This window comes from Stylophora pistillata, chromosome 9 (genome assembly GCF_964205215.1).
Source record: "Stylophora pistillata chromosome 9, jaStyPist1.2, whole genome shotgun sequence".
Taxonomy (NCBI): Eukaryota; Metazoa; Cnidaria; class Anthozoa; order Scleractinia; family Pocilloporidae; genus Stylophora; species Stylophora pistillata.
This window is the reverse complement of record NC_142527.1, coordinates 10980201-10990200: the sequence shown is the minus strand read 5'-3', so window position 1 is coordinate 10990200 and position 10000 is coordinate 10980201. Positions and strand designations below refer to the sequence as shown.

The window sequence follows — 10000 nt, the reverse complement described above, 5'->3', positions numbered from 1 at the left end:
ACAAAAGAATGGGAGTACTTCGTTCCCAGCGGTCAAATTTAACTGCTCGTTTGACTGGAGTCGATGTGAAGACATGCGAAAGCTTCTAGTTTTTTTACGGTGAAATAAATATGTTGTTTATTTCGTTTACGGTAAAAGCGAATAAATATTTACCTAACAGCGGCCGGTAATTTTGAAGACTGAACAGCCTCAACGTACGTAAGTAACGAATAATGCTGGGTAAACCAATGAAATTTATTTTTCGAAACACGGTCTGGAATGTCGGAGACAAGTACTTGTATAATTTACCGAGTATTGCTGCCGGAAATTTTGAAGACTGAACGAACTCAACGTAAATTTACGAAATTACGGGTGAGTAAACTTTTATAAAAAAGATTTTTCGGAATGGGGTATGGAGTTTTGAAGAAGAAAGCTTGTATAACTTACCGAATTTTGGGGCCGGGAAGTTTGAAGACTGAAAGGACTCAGACTTAAAGAAATTTACTAAATTACGAACGAGTTAACTTATAAAATATATATTTCGAAACACGGTCTGGAATGTCGAGGATGAAAGCTCATACAATTTACGGAATAATGCGGCTGGGAATATTGAAGACCAAACGGACTCAATACAAATGTATTTGCGGAATTGACACGGCCTGAGATTTTGAAGACGAAACGGTTTTACCTCAAATCAGTAAATGTTTGAAATACTTCCCGACTTTCAAACTACAACGAAAACGGAATCAACTACCGGTAATACATGCAAAAACTAAATTTGAAATTTTCTTTGTCCTTGTGATTGGTTACTAAAATTCCCGGTAAAATTGTAGATACGGCCGTTTTTCAATGATATTTTAAAAATATACTTGTGTTGAGCCGGTTTCGCCTTGAGGTTTAGCCGGCCGTAATTGATATATTTATTTACATTGATCAAGCCCGTTTCGTGTTCAAAATTCGCGGCCGCAATATTCAGTAAATTACATAAGCTCTCACCTTCAGCATTCCAGGCCGTGTTTCGGAAAATATATTGTATAAAGTGAGTCGGCCGCAATTTGGTAAATTTAACTTTAGTCAGTTTAGTCTTCGAAATTACCGGTCGCCATTCGGTAAATATTTATTCACCTTTACCGTAATAGAAATGAAAAAATATTATATTTTTTTTGCTTTAAAAAAACTAAAAGCTTTCGCATACCTTCACATCTGATCTAGTCAAACGAACAGTGAAATTTGACCCTTGTAATGATTGATCCGCTGATGAACGAACTTCAATTTTTTTGTTCTAAACTCGTCTTGTGATTGGCTAAAAAACGTTGGGTTGCCCCGGTTGAGTTCGTGTCACTGTAAAAGTTGTTTTAACTGTTCTCCTTACCATAAAGATCTCCATTTCAGAAATAAAGTTCGACGTGCATATATAAACATATTACCGTCCCGATACTTGTTCGCAAAATTTTTTAAGTAAGTTCTTTTTTTTCAATCTTTGTACTTCGAGGCACACAGTTTTTAACAATGCACCAACTCGTGTTGAAACGGCACAGGGGTAGGGCTAGCTCTAAATTGAATTTGTAAAAAATTAACATCTTTTCCCACACACAGTTGTCTCACTTCTACACCTGGTGAACGCATACGATGGTAAGTACTGTCAGTCAGCCGCTTTTACTATTATTTAGGCATTTTTTTTTCCCAAGAGTGCTTTATGATCATCACATATGGAATTTGAATGGACAGAAATAGCGTAAGGCACGAAAACACGAAATATGGCGCTTTGAAATGTTGAACATACTCGAGCACCCTACACTGATGGCCTTGTTTGTGATTTATAACGTGACGACATTCGTGAGGAATGTGTTTAACATGCAGAGCAGTCTTGCCTAAACTTATCAAAGCGTATATATCACTGAGCGTTCTGTGAATGCTGCAGGGATTTGATCTGCATATTTTGTTTACGTTTTTATTTGAATGAAAGAAAAATAAAAGATGATGACAAACACGAAATCCTTTAAAGTACTTTTTAAAATGTTCCACTTCTGGAAGGAAAACCAAATTGTCATACTTCCAAAAAAGATAGTTTGATCATTTTATGATATGTTTTAACAACACAGAAATAATTTACAGTGCATTAACTTTCTCATATCCTAGTGTAAATAACTGACAAAATAATTATAATGATAAATCATTATAATTTGATGTTTAAGATTCTGAAAATCATCTTCCCCGTTACTGCGACACATTTTCCTTCAAGTTGAGTTTTTTGAAGTTGGTGTTAGATTAAGTCGATTAAGGTATCAACTTTCTGATGTTTGAGTATTCTCATCATCTGTTTGCTTGACAGTGTATAGATATTATAGGGAGAAATTATATATTAATCTCTTCTAGGAGTTGAAGGGCTAAGATTTGCTTGGTTCTCTCTCTATATAAGGACTCATTGCTGATGACTAACCTTGGAAAGTGTTTACTTTCAAATAATTCCTTGCAATTTCAATTTGTACCTCTGGGTCCCTCACTGGTTCTAATGGTTACATTTGTACCCCTTATTTTCTCAGCGACTATGATGCAAACAGGCCAGGTTATATTTTGAATATCATGGTACCCATTGGAAAAATCATAAAACTGACTTTCTTGAACTTTATCCTTGTTTTCCATTTCATTTTAACTGGAACTCTTTTGTCTCAAATTAAAAAAATGAAAAAGTGAATAAAAAATACTCTCTTTTTCAGCCTGCGTCCCTCCTGGAGAATCTATTAGTGCTTCAAGTGGTCACATTTCCAGCCGCAATTTTCTCAACAACTATGATACAAATACGATTTGTACCTGGAATATCACGGTACCCAGTAGGAAAATCATCAAACTGACCTTCTTCAACTTTACCCTGGTAATAAATGAAAACACAGACTGTTCTGGAGCGGCGGCAACAAGTGCCCGAGTTTTCATCACAAACGTTGCCTCACATGGAGGAGATCCTAATGAATTTAAGCTTTGTGGTCAAAAGCTTCCCTATCCTGTGTACTCCAAGGGAAATTTCATTCAATTGAGATTTGAATCCCGCACTGGCACTGTAAACAAAGGATTCGGTGCATCTTTTGAGGCGATAGATGGAGATTCATGTAAGTGATTTTAGCCTTTAATAGTTTTTTTTAGGGAGTATGCAAGTCCCTACTGAGCGAGTACCCCCTAGAGAAATAGAAGGAAGTGCAAATTTGCTTTGGATTTACCTTGCAAATGATAAAATAAACACTCGGTCAACGGCTTAAAAAGTTAAACATGGTAAAAACTTTTCTATGCTCTTTATGCAATGTCTCCCCTATTTACTTCAGTTAAGATATGAGCCAGTTATCAATGCGTGAAACTAGTCGTAAGTGATTATGAAGAAAGTGAGCAAGATGCTTTTTCCGGAAGCCGACACAGTCTTTGTTACTCTTTTCAGCGTGTCCTACAGATATGATCCTCAGTGAAACATCTGGTTATTTTTCCTCTCCCTTCCATCCAAGAAACTATCCATTCAACCAGAAATGTAGCTGGACGATTATAGGGAAACAAGGATACCGTACTGAGCCCACAATACCAGACTACAATCTTCACCAATGTGACGCTGCTTGCTCGTGTGATTATTTGGAGGTTAAAGAGCTTCAGTGATGATTCCCAGGTTGGAAAGCTTTGTGGTACACCAAGGAATGTTAATTTAAATTTCTATTCAATACATGAAAGCTTAAGGGTGGTGTTTGTTTCTGATGATACAAAAATGGATTATCACGGATTTTGGCAACATACAAGCTGTTGAACCACAGTCCTCCAAGTAAGTATCGATAGAACTCAGAGAAAATTTCAACACATACCATGAATAACAATAGAGGTAAACTCCATCTTTTTACATTTGGCACAATTAGTTTACAAGGGAAACGAGAGCATTCTTATCTGTAGGTGAAACTTAATATTTTATTTGGTGGATGGTATTTGTTAGTAGAGAGGTCTTTTGGATCCCTAGCTTGCATCTCCATGTATCCTGTGTGAGGATATTAACTCATTAACTATTTCTGAAATATATCAGCTATACAAAGTTTTCCAGTCTCAATTATTTCAGTAAATTCTGTACTGTTTGTTTTAATTGCATAGGTGGTGGTTAATTGAAACTGTGAGGATAGTTATTATTCTTTAATGTTTTAAAAGTCCACTTACATGTAAAGATAAATTTGGATAGTTCAAAGTATCCAAATTAATCCTTAATTGAACAGTTTTAAAAAATTAAAGATGATAGGTTGACTGAGCAATGCCCAATAACAACTGATCTGACTAGCTCTATGATTAGTAAGTAAGAGGACTACACAAAGAAAAATTTCTTTGACAGCCAAAATGGACTCAGCCTTCAACCTTGTCCAATTTTGGCTGTCCTTGCAATTTTTTCCATCCAATTATTTCCCAATTGGACAGCATGTAGTCCTATAACATACACTTATTTGTAAATTGAATAGTTGCCCTTCACAGAGTGAAAGTTATTGTTCAGTGATTCAATACACCTGAAACTTGTTAGTGCATGCCTCGTGTTTTCAGGGAGTCAGCGAGTTAGTCTTTAAGTCAGTCAGAGACTTAGTCAATGGGTTAAGAGTCAGTCAATTGTATTTTGTTTCCTTTAGTTTGTTGGGATTTCTTTTAAAGCGTTCTGTCCCTCATGAATTAAAAGATACAGAAAAAGCAAGAGCTTCCCCCTGCTGAAATGGAAGGGCTAAGTACAAAAGCCAGTCGATTAAGGGAAGAGTATACAGAGAAAATATATATGCCTTTGACTCTGCCTTTAAGAATTGCTTTGTTTTCTCCCTTTCTTAAAGTCTGGCTGTCTAGTTTCTTTTTTTAAAGGTGTAAAGTTGCAAAGTTTTTTTGATTAATTAGTCACTAATTAGTCATTAATTGCAGTCGAACCTGTATTAAGCATTAAGCTGTCATCTGGTACTAAGTTGTCGGTTGTCAAAGTTCTGAATTTTTTGCCCCCTTTTAAACTGAATTTTCCTCTTCTATTTGGCGGTCACTTCTATTAAGTAGTCGTGGCTACCCTTAAGCGATATCCAATGGCTTGTTTGTATAGTCTTCCACCAGGCTTTATTGAATGGTCAGTTAGAGCAGAGAAGAGCGGAACCAGTCAAATAAAACCAGGGTAATCTTTCAAGTAAGATTTAATTCATATTTATCTCCCGAAAATCAGTTTAAGTGGTATTTTTGAGCGAGTTTTTGCTCATTAAGTGGTCAGTTATGGCATGAACTGATGTTTTTTTGTTACTGTTTCTCGTGACACCCCTATTCTGTGGAACCTGTATTAAGCCATCAATCCGTATTAAGGGGTCACTCCGCCAATTTCCGTACTAAGTGACGCTTAAGAGCGAATGTTACCAACGGTTAAACATTTGGTGGCAACAGCCAAAAAATCGATTCAGCTCATATTATTAAGCTAGGTAGGCCTTATGGTGAAACAAAGTACTGCATATTTCGTTTGGCTGAATATCGATTTATTTTCGAGAAAATCGATAATAACTGAAGTTCGACCAAATGCCGCTTTTGAAGCTCAAAATTTCAAACGAATCTAAGAGCGTCGCGCCACGAGTTCAAAACACTTGGACCGATAAAAACTGCCAAATCTTGAAAAACAACATCAATACATATGTTGACAGCAATTTGAGCAATTCTTGATCATTTATTTACACAATCTAATGGAATTTAACCGACCTTCTTCTAACAAGATTAAAAATAGGTAAAAGTAACCCGTTATTTAACTATGTGCTATACAAAATAATCGACTGAAAATCCGGCTTTTGGAAGGCGAAGTGTGGTTCTTTTCGATCTCCAAAGGTTGTTCGAAAATGTTCATATTCACACACAAAACTCAATTGTTTCCATTTTACATCCAATGTACAGCTTATTTAACATCATATCATCTTACCGTCCATATTAATATTGCTGTATCACAAAAGGGGATTGCAGTCCTAAAATTGTCGCATTGCTCCCTAAATAGCAATAGAACTTGGCAGATAGTCAACACATCCTGATAATGATTGTTTACAAAGCGTATCTCGGGGTTTCTCTATTCCCATTTCGTTGAAATACTTTGCGTAAGAGATCTTTGTTTAATTATATAAGTCTACAACCGAACCGTGAACCAAATGTAAGCGGAATGTTGCTAGTTCAGAAACGTGTTTCTCGCGTGCAGAATAACGCTAATTAATTCAAAATGAGGTCTACTGATTTAAAAAGCAAAAATAAAACATGCCACAGTGGACTATGAAGCACGTGGCTACAGGAACTAAGGTCATGTGTTACATATACGAAACAGGAACAAATAATTATCTAACTCTGATTATAATTTAATGTATCATAATTGAATGTTTCATGGTACTTCGGGGGATAAAGCCCATTTTAGGACAAAAAAGAGCGAAAGATCTGCAAAGGGCACACCCCATTATACATCACTGCAGATGTGCGACAAAGAAAAGTGTAGTATTTGAATATTTGTTTATTTGAAGGAAGTTTTATAAGGGTCAAACCTGGAAAACCACAACTTTCGCTGAAATGTTTGTAAAAGCTAACGTTCAACAGCTTTATATTTATATTACTTCTTCTCCAGAGGCTACTGTGCCTTGTTAAGCTACTCGTGCCGGTAGTAAGACTACGACCCAGGTTGCACGTTCACATTTTTCACACCCACCTTTTCCCGGTAGTGGTCCAAGCAAAGCTCACATCTGGAAATAAAACCATTTCTGGGTATCTCGGAACTCAAGAAACGCTTCGAGTAATCATTGCACCAGCTGACACAGCAGACTCGAGTGCGAGTCGGCATACCCACATCAAATCCGACTTGCATTTTGGAAACAGTGGCTTTGAAAAATCAACTCAACTACTGACTTAGTTATTTAGTATTCTTGCCCAAGAAGGTAGCCAAGTAGTGATCTATCCCCCTCAAATATGGTCGGGTCCAAAGCCATCAATGCATTATATGGTGAAATATTGGAGCGTGGCTGATGCTTTATAAAAAAATTAACATGAGCATGTTGTCTATTCAGACCAGAATGTTCACGCCCATCGGGAAAAGATTGACATCTAGATTTAACCAGAAAAAAGAAAGTAAACAAACCCATGTTGGGCCTATCTCCTTAAATCCTTCGTTCCAACATAATAAATTTAAGGCAGCGTGGTCGAGTGGTCAGCGTGTCGGACTTGCGATCCGCCGCTCCCGGGTTCAAGTCCCACACTAGCAACTATCTGGATTTGTTTCACGGTAGCCCCGAGTTTCAAATCCTCGGCTATCCTTGTAATACAGCCAACTGGTTTGCCTTCGGCCAGTTGGGATTTTTAATAATGTTATTTTCAATTTGAATTATTTGTTTCAGTTGTTTGGTGGAAAACCTGTAAAATAGCTTGTAGCTAAGTGTATTACACCTTTTGCTGATCATTTAGGCGAAAAAGATATTCATTTTCGCGAAGTGTAGAATCAATGAGGCGAATATATGTTCTATAACACCAAGAAGCACTTCATTAACGCCACGGAACATTCAAGAGCGCAATTTGCATGTTTATAAACGATCAATAGTGTCAACGAACAAACAAGAGCATCTATCGACTATCAAGGACGCCAAGTGGACATTTAAACGCGCGCAATTGACAATCAAAAACACCAAAAGAAAATCAATATCATCTTCGGACAATCATAAGTGAAAAAGGAACATTCAATAAGACAATTAGCATAGAGAGGCGCAATCAATGGCGTCAAGAGACAATTATTCATTGCAAAGTAACATTCCATCTCGCGATTCGAACAATCATTTGAATGATGAGTATGTTCAATAGGAAGAAAAAATTGTTCATTAGTGAGTTCACGACCAGTTGTCAAAAAATAACAAACAATGGCCAATAGGTAAGAAAGTACATGTACAATACGTGTACATGTAGGTTATCATTTAAATTTGATGTTGCTCAATCTTTTCCTGAGACAGCTATAAAAGGAGGAATATCTTTGAACGTAACGCCGTCCGCGAAATACAGGTACATGTTATCCCTTTAATTTCTGACACCGAATGTCGTTTGAAAGCCCTTCGAACTAAACAAGTCGAAGGAATCATTATTCGTAGTAGAGCAGAATGGTTAGAGGAAGGCGAACGCCCCAGTCGGTACTTTTTTAATTTACAAAGAATTAAAGCTCAACGATCCCACATCTCTTCGGTTTATGATTCTACCGGTATCGAAGTCTCCTCCCAAGAAGAGATTGAAAAAGCTCATATCGATTTCTACACTCAGCTCTTTTCCGAAGAACCGATAGATGCTGCTCTTCAAGAAGATCTTTTATCCTCTCTATCACGGAAATTAACTTTTGATCAGGCGTCATCTTGTGAAGGCGAGATCACGCTTGACGAACTTACTCTCGCTATGAAAAATATGAATAGGAATAAATCGCCTGGCCCTGATGGCCTTTCGGTTGAATTCTACGCTAGATTTTGGGATCGTTTAGCTCCACATTTATGTCAAGTCTTAAATGCATGCTACCAAACCGGAGAGATGTGTGATTCCATAAAGATGAGCAACAGACGCGTTATTTTTAAGAAAGGAGATCGTAAGAATCTGAAAAATTGGCGTCCGATTTCTCTCTTAAACGTTGACTATAAGTTATGCTCAAAAGTTCTCTCTCTTCGACTCTCTAAAGTTCTGGAATATATCGTTGACCCTGATCAAACTTGTTCTGTGCCCGGACGCAAAATTACTTCAAACTTACATTTACTCAGGGACATCTTAGATTACATCGACAGCACGAATGAAACCGGCATTTTGCTCAGTTTAGATCAAGAGAAAGCCTTCGATCGCGTAAATCGCACCTTTCTGCAAAGCCTCTTACCCCGTTTTGGTTTTGGCCCGTCTTTTTGTTTTTGGATCAACACTTTATATAATGGGGCCAATATGCGTGTTATTGTTAATGAATGGCTAACCGATGCGATTCCTTTGTCTCGTGGGGTAAGACAGGGGGATTCCCTGTCTCCCCTGCTCTATGTTTTGTGCGTTGAAACTCTCGCATGCAAAATCCGAAATAATCCTGAAATCGAAGGTTTTCTCCTTCCGGGCGCACGTGGTCTCTGCTATAAAGTTGGAAATTATGCTGACGATACGACCTGTATAGTGAAATCTTATCGCTCTCTGCAAGTTCTATTCATCATGATTAATATTTACGAGCGTGGCTCTGGGCACGCCTTAATCTTACGAAAACAGAGGCCATGTGGTTGGGGGCGTGGCGTAAGCGCGACGACCAACCACTTGGCCTCAAATGGGTGACAAAAATTAAAATTCTAGGCGTTGTTTTCGGCCGCGATACTGAATTAGATAATTGGCAGCCAAAACTAGAGAAATTAGAAAAACATCTAAATTTATGGAAATCCCGTTCTCTTTCTCTTGTCGGCCGATCACTCATCGTTAACACCCTAGGAATTAGCAAGCTCCTATATCTCTCTACAGTTTTGTGTGTCCCAAAATGGGTAATTTCTAAGGTGAACGCTTTAATCTGGCCATTTGTCTGGGGTTGTCGAATTGAAACAGTGAGCCGAGCGACCTGCCACCAATCTCTTAACAGTGGCGGTCTCGGCATTTTGAATTTCCTGATCAAGGGTAAATCTCTTAAATTAGCCTCAGTAGTTTCTAATCTAGATAATCGCGAATCAAAATCCTTTCATTTGGCCAGATATTTTCTAGGCTCTAGGATTGCCTCTTGTCGCTCGGAGTGGAGCTCTCTTCGAGATAACTCCACCCCGAGTACACAGATCTTGACGCCCTATTATGAGAATGTTCTCTCGGCGCTCACCACTCTACGTGGGATTCTCTCCCGCACGGAGTGGCGCGATTTTGAATTTTCTTCCAAGAAATGTTATCGAACTCTCTTGAAGGAAAACTCCACATCTCCAATTCTTCATCGCTTTTGGACTCCCTTCCTTCCGATTGACTTTAATCTTGACAAATTTTGGAATTTAGTGCGAGATGACTTTTCTGAAAATTATAAGAACGACAT

General features: G+C 37.9%; 1 pseudogene across 1 annotated transcript in view; it reads left to right on the top strand.

Moving 5' to 3' along the window:
* LOC148723270 (cubilin-like) overlaps positions 1 to 10000 on the top strand; it is a 168360-nt pseudogene that overhangs the window by 120731 nt on the left and 37629 nt on the right. Inside the window, exons 8-9 of the transcript XR_015991758.1 lie at positions 2697 to 3083; positions 3404 to 3772. The product of XR_015991758.1 is annotated as a cubilin-like (transcript). The remainder of the gene's footprint in view (positions 1 to 2696; positions 3084 to 3403; positions 3773 to 10000) is intronic.